At 38.0% G+C, this 11976-nt stretch overlaps 1 long non-coding RNA gene across 1 annotated transcript in view; it reads left to right on the forward strand.

Moving 5' to 3' along the window:
* Nucleotides 1-11632, forward strand: part of LOC126248365 (uncharacterized) — a 49902-nt gene extending 38270 nt beyond the window's left edge. Inside the window, exons 3-4 of the long non-coding RNA XR_007545467.1 lie at nucleotides 7910-8050; nucleotides 11429-11632. This is a non-coding gene — a long non-coding RNA (uncharacterized LOC126248365). The remainder of the gene's footprint in view (nucleotides 1-7909; nucleotides 8051-11428) is intronic.
* The last annotated feature ends 344 nt before the right edge of the window (nucleotides 11633-11976 follow it).

Genomic DNA, 11976 nt, shown 5'->3' on the forward strand with positions numbered 1-11976 from the left:
AGGTGGCACAATGATTAGCACACTAGACTCACATTCAGGATGACGAAAGTTCAAATCCATGTCCAACCGTCCTGACTTAGGTTTCCTGTGATTTCCTTACATAGCTTCAGGAAAATGCTGGAATGGTTCCTGTAAAAGGCACGGCCGGCTTCCTTCCACATCCTTTCCTAATCTGATGGGAGTGATGACCTTGTTGTTTGGTCCACTTCCTCAAATCAACCAACCAAAGAAGTGACCACAATGAGAAACTCAGAAATGACAAAGGTTTACTGACTGTTGTTATTCCCATGCACCACAAATGGCACAGATAAATAGTAGTAGTACCAGAAGTAACCTTCCGTCATGCACCGTATGGTGGCATGTAGAGTAGATATGTGGATGAGACTTGCATTGATACCTGGCTACTTCGTTTCTTCTTTGACAATCATCTGGCATGGGACGAATCCTGGGATTGCTTAACCAGCACCATTTATTCAAGTTCCATTCCACTTGTTCCCTTGCCCACCTTCAACATGTAACACACTTCTTGGGGTTTGTACTACTGTTTATAATGGATGTCTAGAAACCAAACTGATTGTATGGACTGGTTGTTTGATATCTGGATTGACACATCTCTTTCAGTTACCATTTAAAAGACAGGTAACAGTTTGTTTCATTCTCCTTAGGACACTCAGAAGCCATAATTTGTGTTACATGGTCTGCAGCTGGTGTTTTCGTCCTCATTCGGCCAGTATTAGACAGATCTTTAAAGGTTGTGCGCATCGGGATAGCAGTTTAATGTTTGTATGAAGTCGCTGTTGTCTACAGGGTAATTGCTGTCTCGTGTGCAGTCTATAAACTTGAAATTACCTGTAGAGGCATGTTGACAGAGTAACAAACCTCACAGTCTCATTCACAATAGGACACACAGTGTGCTCTAGAGAACAGCACTGAGAGCAGGTTTACCTTCACCTTCATTACACATGTGGCTTCAGATAATAATTTGCTATGATCAAACAAGTATTAAGAATCAGGTGTCTGAACACAAACTACGGAAGTCAGAAGTATGGTGGAAACATTTTGGACCAATTTAGGAAATGTGATTTTTCCTGTCCAGTCATAAGAAACTTCCATTTGTTTCAATTTTTCTGTGTCTTCTTTCTCCAATAAAGGAATTCGTTGTTCTTAAAGCTAAATAGTCTACCATATTGTATTTGTTCATAAATCTGTTGCTATCAGGTATGTGGACATCCATGCATATTATAAAAATGTATGTATGTATATATGTTCCACCTTTCCTCTTAAGCCTCAGGATCAGTTTCAACCAAACTTGGTAAGCGTATCACTTACTGTCCGCTAATTGCCCCTGTTGGGGTAAGAGCCACTGACCTATCAAGGTGGTGGTGGTGGTGGTGGTGGTGGTGGTGGTGGTGGTGGTGTTGTAAAAACAGTGTAGCCCATGTCGCACGGATACCCATACTTTAGTCACCCAATATTTGAGAATGACAGCACTTAGAGACTTGCAACAAACTTTACACACAATTTCAAACCTTTACGAAACTTTTTCTCACTGACAACCTCCACAAAATGGCGAAAGGAAAATCTTTATCGCTTACTACATTTCTGCTGTTCGTCCAGCAAAACTGTCACATGAAGCACAACATTTTAATTTATTACTTCTTTACTACTAACTCTATTTACAACATATTTTGCAGATAATAGCCACATACAAGGTGCATTCCATAAGTAATGCGACTAAATTCATAAAAAAATCAGTTATTGAATATATTCGTACAAATAATCAAAAATTTTCAAAATAGCACCCTCTTGCATCATACACTTCTGGAGGCGGTGTTTCGATGTCTGGAAGGCATCCTGGAATGCCTTTTCCGGAATGTCCTTTAGAGCTGATGTAACACGCACCTGGATGCTTTCAGTCGTGTCCCAATGTTTTCCTTTCATGACTCCTTGAAAAAAAAAATAAATAAATAAATAAATAAAGTCAGTGGGAGCCAGGTCAGGACTGTAGGGAAGCTGGGGAACCAATGGGGTCTTGGTCTTGGCCAGGAAGTCATTGACAGTGAAGGCGCTGTGACTCGGCGCGATGTCGTAGTAAACTTTCCACGTGTCCTCGATGTCGCTTCGGCAGCGCGAGACCCTCCTTTTCAGTCTTTTAAGCACTCCAAGTAGAAAGCTGAGTTACTGTAGTCCCGGTGGGTACGAATACGAGGTGGACAATGCCTCTGACGTCAAAGAAGACAATGAGCATGGTTTTGATCCTGGACTTGCTCATGCGTGCCTTCTTGGGATGGGGCGACGATCAGGTGTGCCACTCTGAACTCTGCCTTTTTATCTCAGGATCGTACTCAGAAATCCACAACTCATCACCAGTGATAACTGAGTTTAAAAACTGAGAATCATTTTCACACATTTCCAACATTTCTCGGCACCGAAGCACTCGCATGTGCTTGTGTTCGTCGGCCAACACTTTTGGGACGAGTTTGGCACACACCTTTCTCATGTTCAAATCTTCGGTCACAATATGGAAAACGGTTGTTTCTGACATGTATAGAGTTTGTGCTATCAATTGAAGGCTCATTCATCTGCCAGAGTTCAAACAATCGCACACATGTGTCATATTTTTGTCGACTCGTGTGGTTGATGGCTGTCCACTGCAAGTTTCATCGGTGATCTCCTCTCGGCCCTCCATGAACGACTTGTGCCATCGGAAAACTTGTGATTTGGACAAGCATTGAGTCCCAAAGGCATGCTGAAGTAATGGAAACGTTTCGGTGGCGGACTTCCTGAGTTTAACGCAAAATTTGATAGCGTACCGTTGCTCTACAGAATGATCCATTGTGCCATGTTACATAAACTCAAAATGTGGTTGACGGAAATGCACGTCCTGACTCTCCGGCAGCTTGCAGCTGAATGAGACAAAGAGCGTTTTGAATTAACACCCACATCCACCTAGCCGAGCCGGTTACAACACGCTGTGGTGTACCGTTGCATCAGAAAAAAATTGGTCACATTACTTATGGAACACGCTCTGTGTACCTCTTAATGTTCCTGCAAAATTGCATCATTGTACAGCACATAGTTCCAGAGATACATCTTAAATGTTGAGCTGTGTGAAAATTAAACTGCGGGCCGAAATTCACTAGAGCATATATTTGACATGTGCGTATGTGGACAAAGCCATAGGCAGTAAGCTTATCCTAAATCCCTGGCGTGATTTAAACAAAATTTTTTACCCATGTTGGTTAGTCTGGTAAGAAAGACTGTGGGGGGAAGAACCATCAGCCTTCTATTGAGGTGAGTGTGATAACATGGAGAGAGAAAGGGGGCGGGGGAGGTGTGGACAGACAATGAGTGGGGAGGAGGAGGGTGGAGAAGAGGATGGACAGAGAGGGAGGAAGGGGAAAATGGACAGAGAAAGGGGAGAGGAGCAGATGGACAGATAGAGCAGCAGGTGGCGGGGGGGGGGGGGGGATGCTATATTGCATTAGAAATACTAATTTGTAATGAACTTTACATTTTATTTCAGTTTTATTGTGTGAAAGCATGTTCCATATATGACAACTAATGGAAAACATAAGTTTTAAAAATTGGCTTGTATTAGGTGTGTACCCATGTGATTCTTGCCTTTTAGAAGACAAGTGGAAAATTGGAGATATTGATTTGACTTCATATGAAGAGTTGCCTTTTTTGGCTAGCTTATTAATTTAATGTGTGACGTATACTTGGAAGCCACTTTCTTTGTAGCCGGATGCGTAAATTGTGTGGGAGTATGTGTATGTTTCTCATCCTATGTTGCTCCTTGTTCCTTTATGTACATCTGGCTGTATTTCTCATTCCCTGTCCTGCAACACCCCCCCCCCCCCCCCTTCGTGCGCTCTCTCTCTCTTTCTCTTTCCCCCTCTCTCCCATGCTCCTTGCCCCCACTTTGTACTACTTCATTATACGTAAGTTTACAGGTGTTTGTTTTATCTATGGTCCACTCCTCAGAATCCTTTTGAATAACATGCATCTATTAAGCTGCTACTGGCAAAATTCACATTACAACTGAAACAAACAATTGGTAGGAAGTTCTTGTTAGTGAGACAGTGTGTAAAAGTTTGTAAATTTTGAAAGTGAATATTCTAGCATTCTCTTATTGTGCTTCTTGATTTTAAATGTCGTGTTTGACTTTATTTTGAATTTATCATTTGTGTTATGAAATTATAGTGACCAAGCAACTTTTTGTTTGCAAATAGTTGTGCAGTGAATGATGCAAAAACAGGCCAATTGGCCATATGTATGTCAGTAAATCATAAAGTTAGTAACCAAAATTGTGTTTTCCAATGATGTTATCACACTCAAAAAAAACTTGCAGTGATCCAAGTAAGTTGTACTGGAGAGATGCAAATTAAATAGCTGTTTTATATAAATTCACATTATACTAGACATGTTTCTTTATTTTTAATTAATTCTATATTTCATTTATAAATTTTGTAATCTAATTATCAGTATGACTAATTAAATAAGAAAACAATCCTTAAACATTTATTTTAAACCAGTTGTTTGTATGTGTATGCAGCAAATTTGTTCTTTGGTTATTTCTTTAACAAAGCTCATCTTCCTTGCTTCCTGTGACGTGGCTGGTACTCTTTATATTTTAGTGACTGTGCCAGTTAGGATTTAATTCCCGTGCAGCTTATGAAAATTCCCACTGGTTTATAATGGTAAGGTGTGAAGTTCAAAACATGTTAAAACTAGAAAACCTGTTAGTGGTAGTACCTAAGCTGTTTCAGTGCTAACAGAGTCACCTTCCATATTGAACTTATGTCCAGAACAATTGAAATATGATAGTCACTTAGCTTTTCTGATGCACGTGTTTCTCTTTAAGCGCAGTCCTTCTGCTTAGCTGAATGGTAAAGTATTTGTCTACCAAGCAGCGGGCCCGAGTTTGATTCCCGGCTGGGTTGGAGATTTTCTCTGCTCGTGGACTGGGTGTTGTTTTGCCCTCATCCTTTCATCATCATGATCATGATCATGTTCATGATCATCATCACTGGCATCACCTGAAATAAGACTTGCAACGTGGCGGCCAAACTTCCCTGGATGGGCCACCAATGCCACACGATCATTTCATTTCACTTCTCTAACTGCAGTGGAGCATATCTGAAGAGAGGATGGTTATGGTTGACGAAATGCTTTACACTTGGAGCAAAAATTTCTTTATGAACCATTTATTTTGCGAAACGTTACAGGGAAGCTCCACCCTTTGACATGGGCACAATAGATCCTCTGCTATAAGAAGTTAAACATACTGAAATCATAGGTGTTAGTGACAGGTTGTTTGACGTAAATTCAGTATGACAGGTTTTCTTTTTCTCTTTGTGGTGGAAGACTGTCAGCATTACCTCTACTTCACCTGCTACTTTATGATTTAATGTTGATAGTCATAAGAAATTCAAATTGGCTAAGCAGGTTTGGCTGAAGGAGAAATGAAAAGCTGCAGATGCAGGCACAATTATGAGAAAGACATACATGTATCATGTACGTGGACATTAAAGAAACTTTGGAAGGAAAGAGAAACAGCTGAATGAATGTCAGAGTTCAGAATGAAAGGGATTTCTAAGCAGAGAAGGGAAGGCTGAGAGGTTGAAAGAATATGCAGAAAGTCTAAGTAAAGAAAAGAAACTTGCAGACAGTTTTACGGAAAGAAAAAGGGAAGTAGATGATGAGAGGAGGACATGATACTGCGAGAAAATTTGACAGAGCAATGAAATATGTTTGTCAGATTGAGGCATCTGTAGTAGATGACATTCCATTAGGATTATGCTTATCCTTGGGGAACCAGCCATGACAAAACTATTCCATCCGGTATGCAAGATAGGAGACAGACAAAATACTCAGACTACAAGAAACATGTGATAATCCTAGTTCCAAAGAAGCAAGTGCTGATCTATGAGTGTTACTGGATCATCAGTTTAATAAATAATAGTTGAAAACATACTAACACAAATTATTTACAAAATGATGGAAATACCGATAGACAATAGACAAGTTTGGTTTCGTGAGAAAAGTAAGAACATACAAGGCAGTACTTGACCTTAAGACTCATCTTAAAAGGTCGATGGAAGAAAGGATATTCAGTGTTAATAGGATTTGTAGATGTAGAGAACTTTTTGGTAATGTTGACTAGAATATGCTCTCTGAACTTCTAAAGGTATCAGAGGTGAAATACAGGGCTCAAAAGCTTATCTACAACTTGTACAGAAATCAGACTGCAGCTGCAAGAGTTGAGACATGTAAAGGTAGTAGTATTTGAGAAGGGAATGAGATAGAGCTGTAGTCTTCCACTGTGTTATTCAGTCTGTATATTATGCAAGTGGCAAAGGAAACCAGTGATAAATTTGTAAAGGGCATTAAAGTTTAGGGAGAAGAAATAAAAGAACTTTGAGGTTTCCTGATTACATTGAGAGGCGGTCAAAGACTTGGAAGATTAATTGAATTGACTGGATAAGATGAACATTAACAAAAATAAAACAAAGGTAATTGAATTTAGTCTAATTAAATTAATTGTTGCTGAGGGAATTAGATTACGAAACAAAGAGGGTATGGAATGCGAACTGATAATAGGAAGAAAAATGTACCTGAAAAAAAGGGGTCAAATGTAAATTTAAGGCACTGGAAAGTCTTTCCTGAAAGTATTCGGCTGGATTGTAGCCTTATACAGAAGAGAAACATGAAGTTTGAACTGCACAAACAAGATGAGAATATAAACTTGTAAAATGTGGTGATACAGAAGAATGGTGATTAGATGGGTGGATCAAATAATTAAAGTACTAAATCAAATTGAGGAGAAGAGGAATTATGGCACAATTTGACTAAAAGAAGGGATCCACTGGCATTACACAGCCTGAGTCATGAAGTAATAGTTAATTTAGTAATGGAGGGAAGTGTGTGGGTTAAAGATTGTGAAAGAAGACAAAGGCTTGACTATAGAAAGCAGGTTTCAGTCTGTTGGAATCGTTATGCAGATATTTCCATGAGATAATTAGTGTGGGGAGCTGCACCAGACTAGTCTTCAGCTGAAAATAACAACAATGACAACAGTCACATTCATTGGGCACGTCATACTCTATTTAAGAGATGAAAGTGAAAAATATTAAATTTTGTACATTACAGTAATTTTGATTCCTATTATCAGGTTGCATATTTATCATTATCGTGCCTTCATCTGTCAGTGTGAATGTGGGTCAGTCAAAATACGTCTCTCTGCTTGAATGTTTTGCAGGTATTTTATAAATTATCTGCCTGTTGTCAGCAGGAGACTCATCTGACATCTTTACTGTTGGAGTCTGGTATACTTCTGCCATCCAATACGCAATATTGGTTGTGTTTAAAATAGGTATAGTGCACACATTCTGTCCTGTCTCAGTAATGTGACAGTTTTTCTAGTTGACCAGACAGTGTAATACTTTGTGTCAATAGTCGCAGCCAATGCAGGTTATGGTAAATTGTGGTCTGTGCACACATTAATTTCACAAGCTGTGGCTTCTGCTGGATCACATCACACAATAATGATGTGTTTCACAATTGTAGCTAATCATTGCTTACTGATTTAACAAATTCTAAGAGTCTAACAAAATAGTGATAATAAAGATGATTTTAAAATATATTTTGGCTTCATGATAGGACCATCTTTCTTTGTACATCTCAGAAAATTTCATTTTATTCCTCCTACCTGTGAATGAGGGGGTGGTAAATTAACCTATGTTGGGAATTACTTCTCTTGATGGTGGATGATTGGTTTGTCATCATTTATTGTATTGCCTAATGACACTGCTGCTTTCATTGCTAGTTTTTTTGTCTTTACTGCAATGTGAGCAATAAGTATAATAATATCAATAAATAATTCCATTAAATCTCTTCTTTGTAGGTGTATGTGGAAAACAGACAACTAATAAAAACTTTGAGGTGCCTCGACGAGCGGGATCATTTACCACCAGCACAAATCACTGTAAAGTGTCTACTGTAAGAGAAGTAGACGAATCACCTTATGTTCCTTATGATGGCCCGGGTAAGTAGTACCTTTTAATCGAATGTCTACTTAGTACTGTAATCACCATTTTTGAGATTATAATGTGTTATTTAATGTTTGTGTTGCATTTATCATAGTATAGGTAAAACTTTAGGGGCAAATACTCATTTGACAGTGATTCATGTTTAAAAGCGCGTGCGCTCACACACACACACACACACACACACACACACACACACACACACACACACACACACACACACACAAAATATTCCATTGGGTTCTACAAGGATTTAACACTTTGGTAGCTTCTTTCTCTTTACAAGTAATTGCAGTCTATGTGTAAAGCCAAGAATATAAGGGAAGGAGATATCTGTTTATCCACAACTTCATTGTTTCTGGTATATAGCACAGAATGACATCTTATATATAAATAAGAAGCAGTGCAGACAGCTTTTATTCAGATTAAGAAGTGTTATTCAGACAAAAGGACGTGATAGCACAGATGATCGCAGTAGTCATGGTAGTGGGGAAATGGGCTTACAGCCCAGATATGGATAGAAAAGAGATAAGCTGTAAATGAGATTGGATATCAAGGGCTAGAGTATAAAGAAGAGAGACGAAATGGTGTTTGGGGTAATCAGAAATGAGTGACGGGCAAGTGATTGTAATGTTGTTCTGGTATGGCTTTCTGCTGTGAATGTATTTAATGAACCATGTAATATCATGAACCAACATATTGATTTTCTGTTTTGAATAAGAAATTATTTGCAACAAGGAATTGGTTTTCATGAATGAAGTTTAGTTCCTGGGAAAAGTGTACTTCTCCAATTACTAGCGTTAGCACTTAAGATTAAATGACAAATCATAATTTGTTGTCTGTTTGAAAGTAATCATATTGTCAGTGACAAACTTGTGACATTAATAGATGTAACATAACAGACAGTGAATTTTTAGAAGAGAATGTATGTTGGCAGCTCTGTAATGAGATACCTGACTTACTGGAATCATTTCACATGCCAACTTGGGCAACTACTCTACTTTCTGTCCAACTCAGTAAATCATGGAATATTAAATATGGCAGTACTTAGATCTTCGATCCAATTCAAGTAAATTTGGGAATACACTTGAAAATTCTCCCTTGTGAAATTAGGAAATTTCTACTTAGGTATCAACTCAGCCATATTTATTATAGGCTTTACCAGACTACAACAGTGATATTGAAATTGAAAATTAATGAATAATTCATTCAGAAAACAAAAGATATTGATTAAAAAGACAATCCACAGGAAGACATGGATTAACATTGCACAGTGCTTCTGTATTAGCAATATTATTTTAAAAAGTCATGTAACCAGAATCTACAACACTACTTGGTAACACTGGTCCCAAATTTTAGCACAACTATGTGACCTCTAGTTATTTATTTAGGATGTTTGCCACATTGAGCGTCATGATTTCAAAAGATAGAGATATTTTAAGTGTTAAACTTTTTTTACACAAAATCTGCCTGTTATCCAATATCTCAGGACCTTTCTTTTACAGGTACTATGGCTTCAAGGAAAGTAATTATTAACATAAAAAGAAAATTGGTCATTAATGAATAGTTTATCTGAACCATTACTTCTACTTAGGCTGTGATTCAAAAAAAGGGTTCTCTAAGCTGGTAGATGCATACTGAATCTTATCTACTGGTCATCTGTTGGCAGTAATGCTTCCATTGTCATTGATATTCGAAGTGGATGAAATTTTCCCGAGACTAAAGTTGTCTCCTTTCAGCCTTATCACTGCATACAAGTGCAAATTCTTCCAGATTAGATCAGGGGTTCGGGCATGTACTTTTACATACAATAACTTTCCATCTCCATCTTCAGCTTTCGTTGGGATAAGAAAGTACTTTAAACACTGCACATTTAAAGTCAAAAATCACTATCAGACAACATTCTGCATACATATTATGATTTGTGTAACGTGCACAACTCCATTGCTGTAAGAATAGACAGGGTTCTGCAAAGACTGACTCTTTACATTCTCATGGCTCTGAAGACAGATGGTGAGATCCAAGGTCATGATGTGAGCCTTTGATACAGTTCCACACAGCCATCCAGTAAACAAAATATATGATTGTGAATTATTGGACCAAATATGTTATTTAAAAGAAGACACCTAATCAAATAGAACTCAGTATTTTATCCCCAACGTGGAGACACAATTTGAAGTTACAGTAATATCAGATGTATTTTGAAGAAGTGTGATTTGACCAATCTTACACATGGTATATGTGTAAGACATAGATAATATTTTTAGCACTTTGAGGTTGTTTACAGTCAATGTGAGAGTAGTGCAGTAATGCTAAATGGTCTCCAGTGGGAGATGCTACGTGTAAAATGAGTATTGCTTTAGAAATTAACCTTAAGATTCCAGAAATGTATATTAAAAAGCAAAGCAAGAAGTGTTACATATTCCTGCATACTGACAGTGATCATACAATTAGAGATATTCTGGTTTATCCAGAAGAATACCTACTCATCATCCACAAATGTAATAGTACACGATGTAAAATGATAATAGTGCACTATGTTCCTTCACATGCCACATGATGGCATTCGCAGGAGAGTGATAGATGTTGATGTAAGAACTGTTTCTCAGAAAATGGGGATAAAGGAGATAGCCGGCCGCTGGTGGCCGAGCGGTTCTGGCGCTACAGTCTGGAACCGCGCGACTGCTACGGTCGCAGGTTCGAATCCTGCCTCGGGTATGGATGGGTGTGTTGTCCTTAGGTTAGTTAGGTTTAAGTAGTTCTAAGTGACTTATGACCTCAGCAGTTGAGTCCCATAGTGCTCAGAGCCATTTGAACCTTTTATATATATATATATAAAGAATGATAGTTTACAGAGTCATCACATGTGGGTACTAGCCATGCAGCTTTTCTGTGGAACCCCAATTATGGAATTTTTAAAAATTACATAAATGTTGTGGCAAGAATTGAGAAGATTTGTTGGTAGGAGACTATGTTGGCAGTTGAGGAGATGGAATTGACCATATTAAGGCTACCAAGGCAGATGATTACTGAAATTGCAGCAGGTTATAAGTGAAAGTAGGTTTGTAAACAGATGAAAGTTAAGAGTGACTATGCAATGCTAATTCACTGATGATGATTTATCAGATCAACAGGAAATCCTGTTGGCACTAATCTCTTCTTAGGGTGGTTGATCTAATCCCAACAGATGTTAGATATCTATTGGTTATGTTTGCACGAATGTTGTGACTATATCCATTAACTCTTAAAATGAGTGTGTTACCACTAGATAGCATTTTCCTCTTAATTGAGTTTATATTTTGATTTGGTTCATCTAATATATGCCATTTATTCATGTTTTCGATGTCTTAGTGACACAGATTTTATTCCTTTCACAGGAGAGTGTAGCAATAACAGCATCAGAAATCCATCAGCTCTTGGAGGCAGTTTTCACAATGTAGGAGACAAAGGTAACTAAATGACTGTTGTGGCACACTAGTATTGGTAAATAAAAAGCTGAATGCAGAGAAAATGTTACACAGACATCTGATTCTGTTCATTGTTATGTGCATGTAACAATAAAGTGCTTTCCTGCAGCATAATTTGCTATTTGCTTGTAGATACGCACATTGCTATTCAAAGTTTTTAACTGATGAAAACCACAACAGCTGCATCAAAAAGCTTTTAATAATCACATCTAGTTTCATGGCATTATAGTCACATCTTCAGCTGGCAAAATGTTGACCTAAAGAGGATACAAAAATCATAATTAGAACTAACTAAAACGAGAATGAACGGCTTTGATACAATTTTGATTAGCAAGGAAAGAACATGGACTTTACACCACATAATGTACTTAAAATCCCCCTTAGGGGAAATAAAAGTCCCCTATTTTCCTGCACAAAATTGACATCATAAGGTACACAACCATCATCAGTAAAATAAC

The sequence above is a fragment of the Schistocerca nitens genome, chromosome 3, assembly GCF_023898315.1.
Source record: "Schistocerca nitens isolate TAMUIC-IGC-003100 chromosome 3, iqSchNite1.1, whole genome shotgun sequence".
In the NCBI taxonomy this organism is placed as follows: Eukaryota; Metazoa; Arthropoda; class Insecta; order Orthoptera; family Acrididae; genus Schistocerca; species Schistocerca nitens.